Below are 22,904 nucleotides of genomic sequence, written 5' to 3'. Positions count from 1 at the left end.
GACTCGTGGTAGGGGAGTGATCATTTCCTACTCAAAAGTCATAAAGCTACTCTTTACTGCCTTTAAAAAGTTTTATAGTTTGCTTTTCACATTGTCTTTAGTCCTCTCTGAACTGATTTTTAAAAAAACATGAGATAGTAATTCAGTATGTTTTTTTCCATATGGTAAGTGGTTGTTCCAACACCATTTTCTTAAAAGTTCATCCTTTCCCCAATGATCTATAACACTGACTGTTTTCATAAATCAACTTTCTTTGTGTGGAGGGGTGGGGGAGTCTGTTGATGGTTTCTGTTCTGACTCACTGGTCAAGTTGTCTAACCTTGTGGCAGTACCATACAATCCTGAGTACTACCACTTTAGAAAAAGGTCTTGATATCTCAGGACAATTCCACCTCCACCTTCAACATCAACAGACTTTTCTTCCTTGGAGTATCTTGGCTATTCTTAGCCAATACTTTTCTATACAACTTCTAGAATTAGATTGACAAGTTCCAAATCAAGCAGATGAAAAGTTGAAATTTTTATTGGATTTGTATTGAATTTATAGATTAATATTGAGTCTTCCAATTCATGAACATGGTATAATTCTCCATTTATTTAGGCTTTTAAAATATCTTTCAATAAAGTTTTATAATTTTCTCCATTAAATGTTTTCTTTTGTTAATATTTCTTAGGGAGAGTACACTGTTGGATGCTACCTTTATACAGTATATTTTTAGTTACTACATTTTCTGTTTTCAGCTCAAGTTGATTCATCAGCCTTTCTAAACTCATTCTTTTATTTGTATATCCTTTTGGGCTTTCTACATAGATAACCATACATTCTTTTTGCTTTGTTTTGTTTCTTTACAGTCATTAAGTCTTTCCTTTTTCTAGTTTTAGGCATTGTTCAAGTGCTGGGAGTACAGCAGTGAACAAAACAAAGTCTCTGCTTTCACCAGGCTGATATTCTAGTGGGGGAGGGTGTAGAAAATACACAAATTTATGTGATGGAGTGCTTTAAATAAACAAGTGTAAGGGTGCTATTTAGATAGGGTGGTTGGAGAAGTCCTCTCTGATGAGATGACATTTGAGCAGAGCTTCTAATGAAGTAAAGGAATCAGAGTGTCTCTGAGGGGAAAGCATTCCAGCAGAGGGAAAGTCAAATGCAGAGATGAGATGAAAATGTGTTTGGTGTGCCGAGGAAGAACAAGGAGGCAGAAGTGACTGAATTGGAGTGAGGGTAGGTAAGAGTGATAGTTGATATGGTTGCAGAGATAGTGAGAGACCAGAAAATAGAAGACTCTCCACATTGTCATTTTTCTCTGCAAATGATGGAATGCCATTAAATTTCTGAATAGGGAATCTACACAATCTAAATTATCTGTGTGTGTGTGTGTGACTGATGCATGGGCAATAGGGTGTAAGGAGTTGAAGGAGGAAACCAGTTAGATGGCTGTCCCAACTGAATTGCTGGAAATTCTACTCTTATCATGCTATATTACTATCCTGCCTCTGTTCAACTATTCCCACCCCATTTTATTTGGTAAATTACAAATATGTGTGTTTTCTCTTTGCCAAACCACAGAACAGTATCAAAGATCAATATTCCCTGTTGTCAAGAATCCAAAATCAAATTCAAGAAAGTCATCACTGTGTGTGTGTTGTGATAATCCCACGGAAGGAAGGCCCTGACCCTTGATGCCAGAGCATGAAAGGGTTCACTTTCTGAGACATTTTGACACCTAAGCAGCGAAATGAAAACAGAAGTTAGTCAACAGTAATAAAATATTTCTCATTAAGTGCTTATTGTTTTCCAGACACTCTTCTGCTCAGTGATTTACATGTATAATTTTATTTCCATGACTGTATGAGTTGAATCATATTACTATCCCCATTTTAGCATTTAGTGAGACTGAGGCAAACAGAAATTAAATAATCTGCCCTGAGGTCATACAGTGAGTAAAATCCAGATTAAGACCCAGGTGTATAACTCCGGGATCTAGAAGGCTCCCCATTGTTAAAAAGATCACTGGTAACCCAACCTCAAAGGTAATCCATCCAAAGGAATAATTTGGTGTTTCTGATTAAATTAAGGAATTTCCCCAGATACCATTAGGAAAAAAATCAAATGTAAGTAACAATATTCTACAAGCTAAACAGCTGTACTTTCCAATGAAGAAGATTAGTAATGCAAGGACAATTTGAAAGGGGGAAAGTGGCCATAGGAATTCAGAATTTTAGTGTACCTCTACCAACATAAAGCTAGAAGGGATACTATTTCTGTACAGAAGGAGAATTTTTTAGACAAATATTTCTGAAGTGGAGAAGAACAAACTAGGAAATTACAAATTAGCCTTTAAACCTCTCTTGCCCACGCTCCTGATCCACGTAGCATTTACATTCTTATCTGTAAATTCATAAATTAACATTCTGGTTTATTAATACTTCGAGAATTTGGGTGTCTGACGCGAAACAGACTGAGGGATCCAGCGTTTTCAATAATAAAATTTCTGACCGTCAAAACTGAGGCATTGGTCCTGGAAGAGTTGGAAAGAAGAGGCAGGGAAACTTACTTTCCGGGTCTGCTCTTGTTCTCCCAACACAGTCATAGTGCTCCTTGGAAAATGTACGTCCTTCCTCTCCAGGCCCCGCCGCGCCTTCCACCCAGAGACATAAAAACATGGTACTTTAACTGCACCAAGACGAGGACGTGAACCCTGATGTCCTCGCCTCTCCACCACTTCCCGAGGCCGCAAAGCGCCGGGACACACCTCTGAGCAAACCTAGGCCGCTCGGCCGTCCCCGCTGCTCGACCGCCTCGCTCAGTCCCCGCTGGAGGGCATCGTGATTCCCCAGGCGGATGGGGGAGGCCAAGACCGTGAAGTTTTTTCCCTGGATTGCTCCTCACAGCCTTCGCAGACCTTCGGGCTTCTGGCCTGGAGCTCCAACCTCCAGTTGCCTTCAGTAAAGTCTGGGTCAAGGGTATTGCCAGCACTGGGAAGTCGCCGCGGGTGCGGGGCTTCCAAGGTGCCTGGGAGCCCTCAGGCTTCCAGCTGAAATCAACGAAGCCCTTCTCAAATTACATTTTAAAAAGCATTAAAATAGGATAACAAAGAAAACCAGTTATACTACAGAAAAAGCTATCAAACAAAATAATTTCCGGTATATCAACGTGTACTTTTTCATTTCAGTTCAGTTCAGTTCAGTCGCTCAGTCGTGTCCAACTCTTTGCGACCCCATGGACTGCAGCACGCCAGGCTTCCCTGTCCAGCACCAACTTCCGGAGCTTGCTCAAACTCATGTCCATCGAGTCGGTGATGCCATCCAACCATATCATCCTCTGTCATCCCCTTCTCCCGCCTTCAATCATTCCCAGCATCAGGGTCTTTTCTAACGAGTCAGTTCTTCGCATCAGGTGGCCAAAGTATTCGAGCTTCAGCTTCAGCATCAGTCCTTCCAATGAATATTCAGGACTGATTTCCTTTAGGATTGACTTGCAGTCCTCCTTGCAGTCCAAGGAACTCTCAAGAGTCTTCTCCAACACCACAGTTCAAAAGCATCAATTTTTCGGCGCTCAGCTTTCTTCACAGTCCAACTCTCACATCTATACGAGACTACTGGAAAAACCATAGATTTGACTAGACGGATCTTTGTTGGCAAAGTAATGTCTCTGCTTTTTAACACGCTGTCTAGGTTGGTCATAACTTTTCTTCCAAGGAGCAAGCATTTTTTAATCTCATGGCTGTGGTCATCATCTGCAGTGATTTTGGAGCCCAATAAAATAAACAGTCTGTCACTGTTTCCACTCTTTCCCCATCTATTGCCATGAATTGATGGGACCAGATGCCATGATCTTCATTTTTGAATGTTGAGTTTTAAGCAGCTTTTTCCACTCTCCTCTTTCATTTTCATCAAGAGGCTCTTCAGTTTCTCTTCACTTTCTGCCATAAGGGTGGTGTCATCTGCATATCTGAGGTTATTGATATTTCTCCCAGCAATCTTGATTCCAGCTATTAAATATTAAACATCTTATGACTACTGTAACTTTGAAACAGTTAAGTATGAGATATCTGTAACATACTTTGTATCTCAAGTATGGGATACGGAAATGTAACAGTTCTGCTCTACAGTTCTTCTGACCTACAGTTCTTCGTTGCCTACATTCATCCGGGAAGGATATGCAAAATTTCAGTTAGAGGTTAGGGGTTTTAAAGATGTAATTTTTTTTTTTTTCCTATCCAAGTTCACCAGTCCCCAAGTTAAGAAACCCAGCAAAAATGCTTAACACAGTACCTGGCACATTGAAAGTCCCATCACACATGTAGATATTAGTACTTTTATTATTACTTTTGTCACATCTGTTCAAATTTCTTTTAGGTGACCATGATGAAGTTAACCACATGAAATCTTGAAAGAGCACAAAGATAAATGTTCAAGCCACTAACTTAGTCATTAAAATTTTTTTGAGGTATAACAGACATATAGTATTGTATTTGTTTCAGATGTACAATGTAATAATTCACTATTTGTATACATTGTGAAATGATCACTACAATAAACCTAGTTAGCATCCATCACCTAACAGTTACAATTTTTTTTCTTATGACACTTTTGAGATTTACTTTCTCAGCAACTTTCAAATATATGAGGAAGTGTTATTAACTAAATTGATTTTATTTAATAACATATTCCCTTCTCCAGGAGATCTTCCCAGCCCAGGCATGGAACCCATGTCTTCCACATTGCAGGTTGATTCTTTACTGCTGAGCAACTGGGAAAACCAATAACTAAATATATAACATATTTAGCTATATATATATATATACACACACATATAGATATATTCATTTAGAGATGAGTGCTAAAAAGTGCTGTCTGCACACTCTAGCTGAGTGTGGTATAAAGGAAAGGAAAATTTGAATTTGGTGCTTGTAGGGAGTATAGGGTTGTTAAAGTGAAAAGAAAGAGAAGACGATATGCTTTTAAGGATTAAATTTCTTGATTTATCCAGCAATATTTTTAGAGCTTTGATTATGTGCCAAGGCTAAAAGACAGGCCCAAGGGCCCTGCCTTCACCAGAGAATGATGGTATTCAGCTTCCAGAGACAGAGAAAAAGCTCACCCATCTGCAAAGAAGAGTAGAAAAAAGCAAAAGTGAAAAGTTCCAAAGTTTGACTCCTTAGTTTCTAAACCATTCATCCTTGCAAGGAAAAACTCAAAGGCTGCTTTGCACAAAGGATTTAGCTTTAAGCATGACCTTTGATGAGAAGACCTGGAAAGTGCCCATGTCTTTCCATAACCCTGCAGCCACAAGTTGAGATTAGATGAAGCATAAGAGTAAAGAAACAGGTTGGAGAGAAATTCAGTCAGTCCCCTACATATGAGCGAGTTTGGTTCTGAGAGCGTATTTGTTAAGTCTAGTTTGTTAGTAAGTCCAACAAAGTTAGCCTAGGTACCCAGCTAACACAATCAGCTACATAGTACTGTACTGTGATAGGTTTAAAACACTTTTCACACAAAAAATAAAACATTTTTAATCCTATAGTACAATACCTTAGCCAGTGGAACTACCTCAAGGTACCTAGGCTTTATGAGTGGAGGATGCAGGTTTTGACTGGTAAAGCAAATGACTAGAATTACTTTTTTAAAAATACATTTTTAAATTGAAGTCTCCCATGGCTGAGCGGTAAAGAATCTGCCCGCAGTGTGGGAAATGCTGGACTGATCCCTGGGCTGGGAAGATCCCCTGGAGAAGGGAACCCACCTCAATATTCTTGCCTGGAAAATACCATGGACAGAGGAGCCTGATGGGTTACAGTCCGTAGGATCACAAAGAGTCAGACGTGACTGAACACACACACACACATAGTTAATTTACAATAGTATATAAGTTTCAGGCATACAACATAGTGATTCATAATTTTTAAAGATAATACTCTATATTTATCATAAAACATTGACTATATCTTCTGTGCTGTACAATATATCCTTGTAGCTTATTTTATACATGGTAGCTTGCACCTCTTAATCCTCTACCTAGAAGTCGTTTGACTTTAAGTGCTTGAAGATATATAGCCTAGTGGGGACAGGTTTAGAGATCAAGAGAATAGTACAGAATGGAGATATAATTTGTCTGTATATAATTTAATACAGTGTCATTTTATAACTAACATATAAACTGCTCACCTCCTGGAACTGGAGTAACATTCTTGGCAAGTCTGTGAATTAGCCACATAGCCCTTTGTTGTAGCATCTGAATTAGCATCCAAGTAGACGTTTGTTGTTGGCACACACCTCAGGAGGGTTGGTGTTTTAGCCCACTAAGATCCAAGCTGCAAAATGGAAAAGTTCAAGTGGTTGACTTCTCTTTCTAGCTCAAACTTCCCCCAAAGGCTGCATGTAGAATCCTTGGACTCTCATCTAACTATACATACTGATTTATTGGTAAGACCTTCATCTTCTCAAGAAGTGTAGCAGCTCAACATTTGAAAATATTCAATTTTGTGACCACCCCCCTCACCACTTATCATGTTTAATTAAAGTTAGAAGAAGTTTCTTTTCTTTTGAAAAAACTGTGAGCATTATTAAAAAACAAACAAAAATCTATGGGGTCAAAGCCCAAATGCACTTTCTCAGAGAGAGAAAAAGACTTCATCGACAGTTGAGTGGCCTTATCAAAGTTCTAAGGTGGTAAGCGCTTAAATGAGAAATTTTTTATGTGACTCATTGCAATAATAATGATGATTAGAAAAAAAATAATGATGATTAGATTGGGCTACTTCTTCTGCAGTATTTTTCTTGCTGCAAATGCTACATTCTCTGAGGACGGCCTCAAGGTTCTCACATTATGAGGCTGATATGCTGCCTACCATGCCAACAAGTCAACTGACAAGGAGTATTCTGTTATTCTTTTCTAGATGTTTCATAAATTGTTTGATAACTGCAGTGGAAGCCTGGATTCTTAACCTCTGGACTGCCAGGGAAGTCCTTGATTATTTTTAATAGCAAGGTAAAATCTTATTTGTCTGTTATTTGCTGGATCCATTAGGATGAAATTTCCACTTTGGGGAATTACCAAATGCCAAGTTATGCTTCTTCAGTAGTTCCTAACACGGCAGAGATGGTGTTGGTGCCGCTGTGCTGAGGTGACCTGAGGCTTAGGGGTCTCTAGAAGAGAGAACTTGGATTTAGAGGAAAAGGCAGTGCAGGCAGATTACTCAGGGTGTAATAGGAAAGAATAAGTTACTTTCACGTTTGTATTCTGTTGCTTTTGCTACAAGTTAGTCACTAAAGGGATGTTGGCTTTTAGCTTAGATTATAGGTGAGAGCTCATCTCTGGGAACCCTGCCTCCCATGTAATGAATATTAAACTAAAATACCTTTGTTTAGCTCACAGGACACCTGACTAGGCCTGACAGGGAATGGTTGCAGAAAGGAAGAAATTAATATACCCCAGAACCAGGACTTTGCCCCCTCCCCTTTCAGTATAAAAGAAACCTGATTTCTAACTTAGAGAAGATGGTTCTTTGGGACACTAGTCCACCATCTTCTCAGTCTGCTGACATTGAATAATGTTGCTATTCCTTGCCCTAGCAACTAGTTTCTCAATTTATTGGTCTGTCATTCTGCAAGCAGTATGGGCCTGGTCTTGGTAACAAGCACAGTACCTATTGTTCTGTACTGTATGTTACATTTCATTTTTATTATCACCCTACAGCCCAGTGATTCCAAATGAGGGTGATATAAAATGAATTTAAGGATGGGTATCATCCAGCATTTTTGAGACTAATATAGAATCCAAAATAGAATGCAATACATGTGGTAAGTGGTAATTCAGGCAACTTTTTGTTTTTGTTACATGTGTGTGTAGGGGTCCAGATGTAAACTAAAGTATAAATTGATCATGGCCAAAGAAGTTTGGAAAGCTCTGACCCTGGGCCATGATTTCTGAGTATGGCACCACCTCCTCTGTACAGTTTACCTGGGCATCCTCAAAGCTGAGCGCTGAGCAGAGCTCACCAATGTAGGGAAGAGAGAGCAGTTCTGCACATTGGTTGCTTTTCAAGAAAGAGTTTGGCCTTTGATAAATTGTGACCAATGAAACTTTTAATTGTGTTCCAGAATCTAGGTGAAATGTGTGCTCTGACTTCTGGCTAAAAGGCCCTTCTACAGTCTGAAAATATCTTGGGTTATGATAACTATGCCATGCTCATAATCCCTTCTTGTTTCTTTAGTGAAATCAGTCTATGATTTGCGCTTACCTTCCTTTCCGTTACCGTTTTTGGGGATAAACATGTAACAAGAGGGAAGAAAACAACAAAGCCGCCCGAACAGGGACTTGAACCCTGGACCCTCAGATTAAAAGTCTGATGCTCTACCGACTGAGCTATCCGGGCTCACATGGGTGATGACTAATACCCTAGCTATAATCAATTTATGTATACATTCAGACGAGCCATTTTAGACATTTCGACTGTGATTACGGTTCAGAGTTGGCTATTCGGAAACTGCTTGACATAGAAACTCAGCCACAGTTTTCTTTTAGGCCGAGATATAACCATATTACATTAATTATAATGTCTCCCCAGTTTCTTTCTCTCTCTCTAGTATAGATAAACGCTATATGTATAAATAAGCACTATATCTCTATGTTGCATATAGAGATATATACAACAGTACTATACAGAATTCAGCGCAGTCAAAAACTGCAGAATGTTGGCCTTTAGTTCCTAAGTTTCCCAGAGAAATAAGTCAAATAGTCTATATCTGGGCCCAAAGTACTTTCAAAAGGAAGTCAATCCAAAGCTGATAACTTTAAGGGGTAATTAAATCATCTTTCGGTCGCACTTTGGACACCTGAATGTGGGTCGAGGGACTGAGGGAGCGACATGATTTCATACTGGGTCTCAGCTAAACTTTGAAAGAGACAAAAAAAAAAAAAAAAAAGAAGAAGAAGAAGAAGCTTTAAAAGGACAGTCCCACTCTTTTTTTTTCCTCTTCAGATATCCTTCGGTCTCTACGTTAAATGCTTGATAGGGGTCCAATCACCGTAAGGCTCTCTCCGCTCGGGATGCCGATGAATGTTGCCCCATTAACCATTGCAAGATTTCACTGAAAATGCAAAGAAGAATTTAACTTAAGCATTCAGAAAAATCTTAGTTACAGAGGAGGAAAAATCAAATTCAAAGCATTGGGAAGAACTGCAAAGAGTTATTTTAGGGGTCGGGGATGTAGCTCAGTGGTAGAGCGCATGCTTCGCATGTATGAGGCCCCGGGTTCGATCCCCGGCATCTCCAGGTCCTTTTACGTAAATGATCTATGAATATTTTGTATCCTAGTTTAATTTTTCTATGGTTCCCTTTTAGCCACGACGTATAGAACTGTATACGTAGAGAGGGAAGCAGGATAACCTTGAAGTAGTTTAGGATATTTTTATCCGAAATGAATGAAATTGAAAACGCAGCAGAACACACTCAGTGTACATATGGCCGAAGAGGAACAACCTGGAAACTTGGAACGGTTACCTTGGAACTGGTCCGGAAACAGTGAAAGGGGAGGAGAGACTATTGTTGCTGAGTCATGGTACTAAAAAAGTAGGACAAATGGGAAAAGAACGAAGGCTTCTTTGGTGTAGGTAAATCCAGTGGCTCAGATACATCACTCTATTCATAATAGCAAAAAAGAAAAAAGAAAACAAATAGCGAGAACCGGAGTAGTTTCTCATTAAGGCTTGGAAAAGAGTGGGCCGGCAGGTGGCCGGTTAGCTCAGTTGGTTAGAGCGTGGTGCTAATAACGCCAAGGTCGCGGGTTCGATCCCCGTACGGGCCACAGTTTCACTTTTGGCTCTGTAGTGTAGTTTTGACTACTTACCAATTCAGGGACTGACCCACGAGGCAACCTGCTGCATGATTTTGCTACAGACCAAACCATCCGAGCGAGTCCGGGCCACCTGTGTTTTGGGTAAGTCAGAGTGCTCGAAGTTTTGCCCTAGAGAAGCAGAAAAGCAGCAGGACACGAGGAATTATTAAATTCATTAGAAGGAATTGAGCTCAAAATAGTCTGAAACATACTGAGATGCAGGGCAAGTGCTCAGTTGAGGATTCCTTTTTGACTAGATCATCCCTCACCTGAAGGGAGGACTCTCACCTTGAGAATAGTTTTCTTTCTACTTTGAATTTTGTAGTTTTTTTGTTTTGTTTTGTTTTTAAGTAAGAAAGGACTAAGCCCTTTTCCAGAATCTACCTTGCCGTCTGTCAGCAACCATTCGGTCCAGGTTGGTAGACACCAGTTGTCCCTCTGTTACACTCCTTGATGTTAACGCCTCCTGAATCAGTCTCGTTTTCCACTAAAATCGACTTTCAGGACCCTAATTATGTATCCCCTTGTTCCTTGTACAACGAATTTTCTTTCTTTATTCACCACCTCAGAGCTTTATATCCCGTTGAGTGAATTTTCACTATTTTCGTCGAAAATACTAAGATAAGTCAAGCTCGTCAAAAATGCAGCTTATTGGGCCTCATCCCGCAGGGACTTTGACTCAGTAGATTTGAAGAAGACTACAAGTTTCTGCATTTTAAGTAAATGTCACGGTTGTTTCTTACAAAGGATGGATCAGTGACTTCTGAGAAATAAGGCTTTATACAAACCAAGCTTCGAAGAACTGGGCTGCGGGGAAATCCAGGGAAGTTCTGAGCCAAGTCGATCTGGTTTTGAAACTAGGAAGGGAGGGTAGAAGGGAAAGAGAAACAGTGGGGGAAATGTAGTTTATAGTTGTGTACATCTACAGATGAAACTGAACACAAATGAAGAGCAAGAAGCTAAATATTTAATCCGTTTTAAAAAAACACACTACCAATGGGGGCTCGTTGGTCTAGGGGTATGATTCTCGCTTAGGGTGCGAGAGGTCCCGGGTTCAAATCCCGGACGAGCCCAGGTTTTGTCTGCCCACGCTGTAGAATTTTTATTAACCCAAAAGAAATTGGTACATTTGCTGTTAAGTTAAACTGTTGTATTTTCTTGTAGAAGTATGTAGGCTGTGCACGCACCTGATTCCAATAAGTAACTTGATAATTTAAGAGAGGCAAGTACTTTTCAGTTTTGGCTCTTATTCACTTTTCCAACAGCTATAAACTGACTCTTGCAAAGCCAAATATTTCTGGTTATTCTAGAAGTTCCAACTCCACGGTTGTGGCCATATGAAATGTATAGGAAGACGATGGTCACATCTCAATTCAATGTTATCCATCATTCATTCATCACATCAAAGAAATGGGTTCAAATGAAAAAATCAAATATTTACCTATAGAGTTGTGAGGCTGGAAACTTTTGTACAAGTTTTTTCGGCTTTCCTTGTTGCGTTTTCCTGCCTTATTTAGGAATAGGGGTTCTGCTTGTTTATGGAGAAGGGGCACTTTTACCGTACTGCTGGAACCTACTGTTGGTATACTCTTTAAACAGATATTTGTTTAGCATATTACAATCAATGAACTTTTGCAGTCTGTGGTAAACAAAATACACAAAAATCATTGGATTCTATATTACAGTGGTTGTTAAACATTTTATGTTAAAATACAGTTGCAACACCCCTTCCCACCTCCCTTTTCTGTGTGTGTAAATTTTGATTATGGAGAAGGACAACAAATGAACGAGCATAAGGGGCCTGAAAAGGAAGGAGAAAACAGCCAGGAATTCCTTCAGGACCACAGCTACACAGCGTGGCAGGAGGGGCCAGGGTTGACAGGTGATAGAAACAGGAAAGGAATGTCTCAGCGGGTTACGGAGAAGGCCTTGTGCAGTGTCTGTGTTCGAGGGACTGAGCTTGTAACCAACCGCCTCGTCAACCAGGCCTGAAGCTCTGGGAGTACCAGAGTTGGGGGTCACCCTTAGGACGTTCAGATTACTACTCTCGAATTCCAGAAGTAGTTTGTGGTCTATCAGTACAGGTTGGTAAGAATTAAGAGGAAGACGGAAGAAGTGGTGAAAGTGATTGGAGTGCGCGCCAATAATTTCTAATAATGCTTACATTCTTTGCCGTTTCATATCATCTAGCTTATATAACAAAGCAGTCAAATAAAATCTAGAATCCTATAATCACCGTCGGTCCAGGAAGCCTATTCGACATAGTCTCTTAATTCATTAAGACCAAGCTGACGACCAGCCGCCCGGCTAGCTCAGTCGGTAGAGCATGAGACTCTTAATCTCAGGGTCGTGGGTTCGAGCCCCACGTTGGGCGAGTGGATGGCCTTTTTTTCCTCAATCTTTTTCTCAGCTGGATTTCCACACCTTCCTAATCTCTGAAACGAAGTTCCGCACCGTTGCCAGACATGAGAAACTTTGGATTCCCAAACTATCCAGTACTGAATTATGTAATCCTGGTGATCCGCTACCAGTTTACTGGCTCTGTTGTACTATTCGGGCCAGCTTTCTGGCTCCGCGAAGTTAAGCCTTATCGCCCCCTGGCGGCAACGCATCTTTTCTGGCCTTATTAGAGCTTTTATTTTGCTTAAGAGATACGAGGTAGGGCATTGGCTTTGTATAATTAAACTTCTGGGGTGGTTCCCCATCAAAAACGATTTAGGACGCAAGGATGTTGGGAAAGGTCAAGTGTGAGGATGGAGAAGACAATCCAAACAAAAGAAACAGTTTTGGGGGCAGAGGCAGCAATGTTCATGGAATTTTGAGAATGGTGATTCTTCTACTTTCTGGCTCAAGCAAGTGCCATTATGTAGTAACGAAAGACAGATTTTCTATTACCACTATCCCAGATACCCTTTCAGCTCCTGATCACCCACACATAAACATCACAATGGATCTCCTTATAGATGATAATGGGGGCTTCCCTGGTGGCTCATGGTAAAGAAACCTGCCAATGCAGGAGGTGTGGAGTCGATCCCTGGGTTGGTCAACCCCTGGAGAAGGAACTGGCGGGATCCAGTCCATGGGGTCAAGAGTCGGACACGACTTAACCACTAAACAACAATAACACAACATAGATGAAAATCCAGCCCACAACAGGTTGAAACTGCCTACAAAATAAAATCTAAAGATTTAAGCCTGGTTTTTAAAGTGCAAATTGCATTTCTGCCATTCTCTCTTGAATGGAAGTGTGGATAGTCAAGACCAACTTTAAAGTCAGAATATCAGCTTTATAAATTTAAAATTAAAAAAAACAACAACAAAAACCAACCACTAAGTGCCCGTGTGTGTGTGTGTGTGTGTGTGTGTGTGTGTGTGTGTGTTTTGGCTGCCCTGGGTCTTCGCTGCTGTGCCCGGGCTTTCTCTCCTTGTGGAGAGCAGGGGCTGCCCCCTCGATGCCGTGCGCGGGCTCCTCTCTTTGCGGAGCACAGGCTCCACGACGCGTGGACTTCGTAATTGCAACTCTTGGGCTTTAGAGGGCAGGCTAACTAGTTGTGGCGCTGGGTTCTGCGGAAAGTGCAATCTTCCCACATCAGGGATCGAACCCCTGTTCCCTGCACTGTACGGCAGATTCTTATCCATTTCACTACCTGGGAAATTTCCCTAGTGTGTTTTTCACTGCTTTCAAATTTCGGAAGGCAAAATTCGTGCGAAAGTTTGCCTAGTGTATATCAGAGCAAAAGGAGTTAGATGTTAACCTTATCTATGTCGCTTTGAAAACCTGATAATTTTAACTGTACCTATTGAGACCCAAAGCCCCAGAACTATTGATAATTGTATTGAAAGAGTGCCCACTTCTGCGCACGCTGAAGACATGACTGTTTACCATTCTCCAACTTTCCCCATCCAAATCTTGCTTTTTTCTTTACTCAGGAACCTGAATATTGTTATTAAGATATCCAATGTTATATTCATTTCTAAAACTATTCCATATTTCACCTATTTAAATCAATAGCACCTATGGCTGGGCATATGGAATCACGTTTTAAAATAAGTTGACACCCTACTATTTGGAAGTATTGCCAGTATAAACACAGTAAAACAGAATCACGAGTCAACTGAAAATGGATGGACAAGCAGCAGATTTCCTAGAAAGTAACTGTTTTCCAGTTTCCTTTAAAGACAAGAAGTCTTTCAAATCAATTGATGAACATATCTTTATTAAGCACGTTTTCCAAGTTGGATACCTATTACAAAATTAAGGTGCTTGAAGTGACTTTTAAAAAATAGGTGACAGTGACAGAAATAGTTAAGAAATTATCAGTATTTATCCACTAAAATCAAGGGAACTGAGACCCTGTTTCTGATTTATATGAACATTTTATTTACTAGAGAGAACACTCATTGAACATTTACAGACCACATGTTGTGGATATCAAACCCTAAGTCTTATTGTAAAGTGTGATTTCCCTTTGCTCACTCAGTAGCCTCTGCTTAATGTTTTGGTTTCCTGGTATGATAAAAACTATAAAGGGATGTCCTACACAGAGGAACAAATATTACTGGTGTTAATAAGTCATATGTCCTGTTGTCAATTACCTTAATGGATTTCTGGTGTATAAACAATTTTTTGTGTTGCTTAGAACAGATTGCCTTTTCCCAGTCTTATGGCCATTGGGCTATCTTGTTAAAATTGAGTTGACCTACTTAAAAAGTGAATTTCTGAACCCAAGACCCATGCAAACATCTCCAAGGCCAAGACCATCCCTGAACTTGGTCCAGAACACAAGCTAACCTTAGACCTAACACTTCAACTGCAAAGGAAGGTGGTTAAAAAGAGCATAGGTTCCTGCTGGTTTCTTACTCTACTTGGGCTGCCAGAACAAAATACCACAGACTGGGTAGCTTAAATTAAAAAAATTTTATTTTCTTGCAGTTCTGGAGGCTGAGAAGTACAAGATTAAGGCACTAGCTGATTCAATTACTGGTGAGCACTTTATAAAGGGCTGTCTTCTTGCTGTGTCCTCAAAGGCAGAAACAGGGAATGAGCTTCCTGAATGTCTCTTCTTTCAAGAACACCGATCAGACTTTAATTACTTCCTTATTCTAAATACAGACACACTGTGGGGGTACAAAAGAAAAAAAACACATTACAACATTTTGGAATTCAGGAATTTGATACATAGTAAGCTGTCACATATTTGTTGAAAGAATAATTTAGTTGCATCACCTTTAGAATACTTAGCACAATCTTTTATACATATAACATTGTTTAATAAATCCCACCTATCAAAATAACTAAAAAAAAAAAAAACTTAAGTGGCTTTTTCTTAGGACAGATAATCTGAAAGCAGAGTCCAGACTTTCTGTTCATGACTACAGTTTAACTGATCCTGGATTGAGCCAGATATCAAAGAAAAGCCAGAGGTCAGTAATTTAAGAGGCTGCCTATAAGAACATGTTAGATCTGAACTTGGGAAGACAGTCTCTGGAAGAAAAGTAAAGTCAGACACAATCACAATTTTGTGAAAACATGGGTCTACAATTTTGTACTTCTCCAGAGACTCCCATGAGCAGGATGAATTGAGATGTTTTTTGGTGCCACCTTGGTGTTTTCTACAGAGTATGTTGCACCTGCATGTATCAAAAGTCTATCAACTCATTTGCCAGTCAATTTTACTCAGGAATGTGGGGAAATTAGAATTGGGCCTCAAGTCCAGTGGAGCCCCTGGTCCTATTCATTCATTAATATTCCTCTCTTTCAACCATCTGAGAGGCTCCTATCTTTGTTTTATTGTTTTCCTTCTTATTTTTTAGTCTAGGGCAATCTTTTTTCCAATTCCTTTTCTCCTTATAGTAAGTGCATTGTTCCTCTCTCAATTGTGGCTTACCTCTCTTCTAGTTACTTGCCTTCCAGGAATCCAGGGCCCCTGCCAGCCGATTTGCATCTTCTTTTCTGTCGTTGTCCCCTGTTGTTGAACACTTTAAAAAAGCCACATCTGCTAATTGAGAAGGGTTCATTCCAAATGCAGCATCTAACTTTTGTAACATTCTTCTTATATCTGGTGCACTTTGCCCAATGAAGGTCATGTTTAACATCATATTCTCAGGGGCCTTAGGGTCTCCATCAGTGTAGCGCCCATAAGCTTGGTAAATTCTTTCTAGAAACTCTAATGGGATCTTCATTGGATTTTATTGGTATCTCCAGAATTTTGTTGAAGCTCTTTTGCTTAGGTACGTGCTAAGATACACTTTCTGTAATGCTCTAGATGTGGCATGTTTCCATTTTTAGGATCCCAGTGAGGCTCAGTGGTAGGAACTACCTGATTTGCTTCTGGAGTTCCATGTGGGTCCGCTAGATGAAGCTGGTGTGCTTCCTCTCTAGCTTTGTCAATGACCATCTTCCTTTTAATTTCAGTCACCATCAAATTCATAAGGATGTGAATGTCCGCCTAAGAGTGATGGTGAATGGCAAAGACAGAAGTGAAGAGTTCAGTCAGGTGGTGTGGGTCCTCTCGGTAAGGAGGGTTACGGTTTTTCCAGATAAATCTGAAGTTGAGAATGGATTGTGCATCTATAGACATCCGCCTGGTTGGCCTTTTGCCTTAAAGCCTCCTACAGGATATCCGCTCAAGAGACATTGCCCCGTTTTGAAAGTGGCTCCTGGTCCAAACTGAGTGCCCTGTGGGGCCTTAGATGGTGATATGAAACTAAGTGCCTGTACCCCAGGGAATAACATAGAAACTTCTAATCGTTCCCCGTAAGTAGGGAAAAAATTAAGAGGTGGAAGGAGTGAGTAGGTCCGCGGCACGGGAGTGATCTGAACAGTCACATGGTCAGATAGGGGAGCCGTATTGGCCAGAATGGGATTTAAGGTGTAACATAACATGCCCTCACTCTCATTTTCTCCCGCTTCCTTTCATACAACAGATTTTCTCTTGGATTTCCTTTCAGACAGCTGCACTGTAGGCTGGCAGTCATCTGAGTTCTTTTCCTCAATGCAATAGCATCAATGCTGTGCATAGGGAATCTCACCCTTTTCCCTTGCCCTTTCACAAAACAATTCCAACTGCCAGACTGCGTAGTAACTGAGTGAGCCCTTCAGGTGTCGTCCCTTTTCTGATCCTAATATATGTTGGAACCACACATTATCATAATAGAATATCATCTCTTTCTTAGTCATAGGTTCACAGCTATATTTTGCCCACTTATTTAAGATACCCCCCCAAAAGACTTTCCTTAGGGACAGATGGAGTATTTCCCATATTTAAAAGTTTAAGAACAACAAAGCCCCCAAAGCACAAACAAATCCCATCCCTGAAAGCACACATCCCAACAAGAATGAACACACAGTAGAAGCAAACAAACTGGTTTACAAGTCGGGTAGAGTCCAACAAGTGCTCTCTCCAACAGGGTATCTCAATCAAATGCAAAACAAATTGGCCGGCCTGGTGGAGGAAAAGCCCCAGCTGTGTAGGTGAGGGTGTTTCCCGCTGTCCACCGAGAGCGACTCACCGAGAGTGAGTTCTTCAGTTCCTAGAAGTTTGTTGATTCCTTGCTGCAAGCGTTTGGTGCCGCTTCAGGGAATTTTGAAGGGGAAGAGTCTCAGAACAAGTCGTGCCTGCAGCTGCTAGGGCCTTACCCTAGAATTGGGCAACCCACCTGCTGGCCTCTAGCAGCAAGGCCCTGACTGGCATCACTAAAGTTTGTGATCAAGTCCAAGCTCCTACTTCTCGTCCCACACAGGTCAATCCATAGAGAGATGAGGTGTTGGGGAAAGAAATAGCGACTTTATCCCCAAAGCCAACCGACTGCAGAAGATGGTGGTCAAACGGCCTCAAGAACCCTCTGGCCTGGCTTGGATGCTTGTGTCTTTTATGGAACAGAGGGGAAGGTGAGGCAATAAAGTTAAAACAAACAAAAAAACCCAGTAAGTTGTTGCAAATATTTCCTTGTTTTCTTCGGGAGGGGATTTGATAATTTTTTCTCTCCAGCTTACATTCACAGGGGGGCTGGATCAGGGTGTTTCCCCAGAAGCTAAACAAAGGTATTTTTCACCTCAAGCCCTCGGGCCTGGGAGGCATGGTTCCTGGAGAAGGGCTTTTACGTATATTTTAATCCTTAGGCAACATCCCTTTAGTGATTAATTTATAGTGAAGCTAATAGAATGCAAAGGTTAAAGTGTTTAGTCGCTAAATCTTGTCTGAGTCTTTTGTGACCTCTTGGAATGTAACGCTCCAGGCTCTTCTGTCCTTGGGATTTCCTAGGTAAGAATACTGGAGTGGGTTGCCATTTCCTTCTCTAGGGCATCCTCTCCATCCAGGGAATGAACCCGCAGTCTCCTGCTTTGGCCAGCGGATTCTTTACCACTGAGGAATGTGGGTTCAAAGGTTAAAGTAAAAGAAATATGTTTAAAATGCAGTCAGATTTGTTCTTTCCTGTTATAGTAAGATTCAAAATTCGCCTCCCACCTGCATCTAAGAATACTTATGAAGGCAAAAAAGAAAGGAACTCCAAAACTTTCCTGTTAACATTTTCACATTGTTATACTTTATTGTGTAAATATATGGAAAAGCAGGTTTGATGAAGGGAAGAGCCAGTTCTGACTCCTTTTTGGAACTGTTTCTTTGACTTGCTTTGTGTTGCTTTTGTTATTATAATCATATATAATGGTCTGCCTCAGAGAACCCTGCCCCTGTGCCTGACTGTCAAACTCAGGTGCCTTTGTTCAGCTCACAGAGAAATACTCTGATGCTGCCTACTTGTGAATGGCTGCAAGAAAGAAGAAATGAACACATCCCTTCCACAAGGTGGCCATTCCTGGAGATGTTTTGCAAGACTGATGGCCCTTTTTACTTTACTTCCTCAACAGCCCCCATCTCTGTTCTAGAAAAGAACGTGGCATCCAGACCCAGATAAGATGGTTCTTTTGAAGTATTAATCTGCCACCTTCTCCATCAGCTAGCTTTCAGAATAAAGTCCTATTCTTTGCCTCAACACCTAGTTTCTCGGTTAATTGGTCTGCAGGGAGTAGAGCGAGTTTGGACCCGGTAACATATATCTCAACTACAAATTGGCACTTGCCATGGGTGCTTGCCATATACCTCTACAAGAATTAAATCATGTACTGCTGCAGCTGCTGACCTTCAACACCCCCTGAAAGGAGTTCCTGGTGGAGTGCAGAAATGAGGCAGTCTGTGCTCCAGGAAAACTGGTAGGACAGGTCTTCCAACAGTTAGATATTATCAGGAGGTGATTTTATGAACCCAATTCTAGCATCTCCTCAAATCTAGAACAGCACTAAAATCCTTCACGGTGATGACTGCTCTTCATGAGTAACAGAAGCTTCATGAGACCAGCAGAAACTTTCTGTAAAAAAAGAATCTGCCTTTGATTGTATGTACTTCCCCCTTACCAAAATCATATACATACTGACCTTCTCCCCTACCTCTTTGGAGCAGTTTCTCAGAGCTATCTCAGGCTGCAGCCCTCATTTTGTGCCAAATAAAACAACTTGCAACTCTCATGTCCATTTTTTTCTAAGTCGACATATGGAAGAACCAGACGTGATTCTTGACCTACAAAAATTCAAGTTATTCACATACATACACACACTTCACAGAATCTCTCAAATCTACTACTTGTTCTTTCCTGAAAGCTCCTTAAGGCCTGTCTTAACTGCCTGAATCTTCTGTATTGTAATGTGGAGAGGTAGAAAAGGAAGGAAGGAATGAATACTTACTTTTACAAAATGGATAGGACTAAGTACATCTATAAAATAGGATAACTTATTCCATCAGTTGGGGTTGGGGAGGAGATAAATTTCATATTTAAAACATTCAGATGTTTTAAATCTCTCAAAACAGATGTTTCAGTTTTATGAAGACTTGAGGGGGTAAACTACCAGATTAAGTGATTAGCAACTTGCTTTTAAATGTTTAGTGGAAAGTTTTACTTTCGCTTTAGGTTAGAAGGATTCATTAACAAAACAAACCATTCATTACACACAAATAAACAATTTGAATTTATAACAGAGATCATTTGACTTAATTCTTAAAAGAAAAGAAATAGAAGCAATAGAGAAGTAACTGTGTTGTAGCCACGAGTTCTGGGAAACAAACTCACTCAGAAGGACAATGCAGATAGTGGAGCGCAGTTTATTACACCGGCGGGCCCAAGGCAGAGCCTCCTCTTAGCCAAGGACCCCGACCAGTTTTTGTGAAAACCTTATATACCCTAAGTGTATAAGGTTCTCTGAAACTAGTCTGAACAAAGGAAAAAGAAAGATACAATCAAAGTTAACCCGAGATCATATGCCTTATGCCTAGGTAGTTAACAGTGGACAATTATCAACAGGCCTGTGATCATACCCCAATAAGCATAATAGAATGTATGATTCTATTTGGTTACACAGATTGTTATAGCCACGCTTTCCAGGAAACAGACTCACTCAGAAGGACAATGCAGATAGTGGAGTGCAGTTTATTACACCGGCGGGCCCAAGGCAGAGTCTCCTCTTAGCCAAGGGCCCCGACCAGCATTTGTGAAAATCTTTTATACCCCATGTGTCCAAACCCACTACCCCAATTCCCTTGAGACTTACATAAACAAAGGAAGGGTAAATACAACTACAATAACCCCATCATTCACGTGTTATGTGTTCAAACAGTCAATAATCAATAAGCCCGCAGTTACATTCCAAATAGTTAATAACTGATAAGCCTGTGCTTACATTCTGATAGATAGTGTCCGGAGGCAGGGGTGATTAGTGTCTGTTCTTCAAGATTCCCCTGCCCAGAGGGGGGTCTTATTCTTCCATTGTCATTCCCACAGGCGCTAAGCACAGAGTTCAGAGTCCACTGGAGAGGTGGCCGCGCACGATCAGCACAGACAGGCCTGAGATGGAGTCCAGGCCCTATGAATTCCTTCTTCAAGATAATTAGGGTATTCTTTTAGGTGATGAAGAGCCCTGGGGCTCTTCCTTTCAGGGGCCTGGTTTTCCAGTTGGTATGTGGTTTCCATAGATATTGGGCATATAGCTCAAAGTCCACAGTCTGGCCCAAGATAAGAGTCCTGCTTTCAAGATAGAGCCTGACCTATTTCCTCCTTCAACAGCATATATATCATCAAAAGGGGACAACCTACATCCTCACTTGGACAGCACTGGGAAGTCCCAAATGACAGCAATCTGGACTCCCAGTTGGGAAAGTGTCCCAGGCAATGCGTCCTTCTCACCCGAGAGACTTCAAATAGCAGCTTTGGAGGCTCCACTTGCCAACAAATGTCCATCTAGTCAAAGCCATGGTTTTTCCAGTAGTCATGTATGGATGTGAGAGCTGGACCATAAAGAAAGCTGAGCGTGGAAGAATTGATGCTTTTGAACTGTGGTGTTGGAGAAGACTCTTGAGAGTCCCTTGGACAGCAAGGAGATACAACCAGTCCATCCTAAAGGAAATCAGTCCTGAATATTCATTGAAGGACTGATGCTGAAGCTGAAGCTCCAATACTTTTGGCCACCTGATGTGAAGAACTGACTCATTGTGTCAGGGGAGTGTGTAATTTCCTCCGTTCTGTCTCGCAGGAAACAAAGATTTGACAGGGAGGACCAGTGTTTCAGCTCAGTTACAACTCAGTTTTATTCGGGGAGCAAAGTATAATACACCCTCAAGGCATGAGGGCGGGCCTACCTCAAAAAGGAGACCTCATGCTTCTTGGCTTCCTCTTTTTATACATTTTATCTCCTTCCCCCTGAGCCTGCCCTCTGTAAATTGGGCTAGCCAGGAGGACTGTTTGTTTCACCAGAGGTTCTCACTGCGGTGCACAGATTTTCTTTTGTTTCATTTTGCAGGCTTTTTCCTTTATCTTCTAGCCACCACAATTTTGAACTCCTTTTTCCTATTCTAACTACCTAACATTTGGAGAAGGCCCTGATTCTGGGAAAGATAGAAGGCGGGAGGAGAAGGGGACCACAGAAGATGAGATGGTTGGATGGCATCACGATGGGCATGAGTTTGAGCAAGCTCCGGGAGTTGGTGATGGACAGGGAAGCCTGTTGTCTTCCGGCTTCCGGGGTCTCCCGGTGTCTCCCGGGCTGCAGTCCATGGGGTCGCAAAGAGTCGGACACGATTGAGCGACAGAACTGAACTGAACTTGTAATCCCAGGCTGCAAAAAAGCAGCTCTGGTTTTACTTTTACATTATTACAATGCTTTTTGTTTTATCTTGCCAGTCATAGGTTAAACCCCAGGCACGGTTGGCCAGACCTGCCGGGGCTCAAGGATTTCAAGACTTGCTCCCTTTCTTGTCTAAAGTACCCCCTGACTTGCTACCCTTGCAGGCAGGCTCGGAATCCCGGCACCGGCAAGGTCCAAGCAGGTTAGAAACTGTTCAGAGGCCTGCTATCCTGCTTCTGAAGCTTGAATAAGACTGCCTCCATTTAAATTTCCCTAACACCTATTCAGAAACTGACAAACAAAAAGCAAATATTTGTGCCATGGAAGAGTGAACGCTAGTCTCAGTGTTCTACTTGCAGAAGGGGTTTGTTTGTCCAATGTGTATGGCTCCACCATATTGTTGCAGGAAGGGGGACCTCTTCCAGGGCCCGAAATTGGGCTGTTTGTTGCAGGAAGGGGGACCCCTTCCAGGGCCCCAAATTGGGCTCTTGTCTAACACTCGGAAATGAATTGTCCAAGGAGACACATGTGCTGACAAAGCAAGAGATTCTACTGGGAAAGGGGACCAGGGTGGAGAGCAGGAGGGTAAGGGAACCCAGGAGAACTGCTCTGTCACAGGGCTTGCAGTCTCGAGTTTGATGGTGCTGTCAGGCGAGTGTATGCTCCTCGGTTTTTGTTTCGCCACAACAAAGATTTGGAGTGACGGACATTAAAGCCCCCCTCGGCGTGTCTCAGCTCTCGGGTCTTGGACAGACCGTGTTATAGCTCTCAGGTCTCAAACTGACGGTGTTATAGCTCTTAGAGAAATCAGTGTTACAGCGCCATCATAGTTTCCGGGTTGTCTGACTCAGAGTCCTTCCTGGTGGTGCACGCCTTGTTCAGCCAAGATGGATGC

General features: G+C 41.5%; 5 non-coding genes across 5 annotated transcripts; 4 read left to right on the top strand and 1 right to left on the bottom strand.

Moving 5' to 3' along the window:
- Positions 1 to 8,305: 8,305 nt before the first annotated feature.
- TRNAK-UUU lies at positions 8,306 to 8,378 on the bottom strand. The gene has a single exon. It is a non-coding gene; the product is annotated as a tRNA-Lys (tRNA).
- An 828-nt stretch (positions 8,379 to 9,206) lies between these two features.
- On the top strand, positions 9,207 to 9,278 carry TRNAA-CGC. Its single transcript has one exon. It is a non-coding gene; the product is annotated as a tRNA-Ala (tRNA).
- Positions 9,279 to 9,736: 458 nt separating this feature from the next.
- Positions 9,737 to 9,810, top strand: TRNAI-AAU. The gene has a single exon. It is a non-coding gene; the product is annotated as a tRNA-Ile (tRNA).
- A 1,031-nt stretch (positions 9,811 to 10,841) lies between these two features.
- On the top strand, positions 10,842 to 10,913 carry TRNAP-AGG. The gene has a single exon. It is a non-coding gene; the product is annotated as a tRNA-Pro (tRNA).
- Positions 10,914 to 12,141: 1,228 nt separating this feature from the next.
- On the top strand, positions 12,142 to 12,214 carry TRNAK-CUU. The gene has a single exon. It is a non-coding gene; the product is annotated as a tRNA-Lys (tRNA).
- The last annotated feature ends 10,690 nt before the right edge of the window (positions 12,215 to 22,904 follow it).

The sequence above is a fragment of the Cervus canadensis genome, chromosome 28 (assembly GCF_019320065.1).
Source record: "Cervus canadensis isolate Bull #8, Minnesota chromosome 28, ASM1932006v1, whole genome shotgun sequence".
Taxonomy (NCBI): Eukaryota; Metazoa; Chordata; class Mammalia; order Artiodactyla; family Cervidae; genus Cervus; species Cervus canadensis.
Note: the sequence above shows the minus strand (reverse complement) of the source record. Positions and strands in the feature narration are given on the sequence as shown.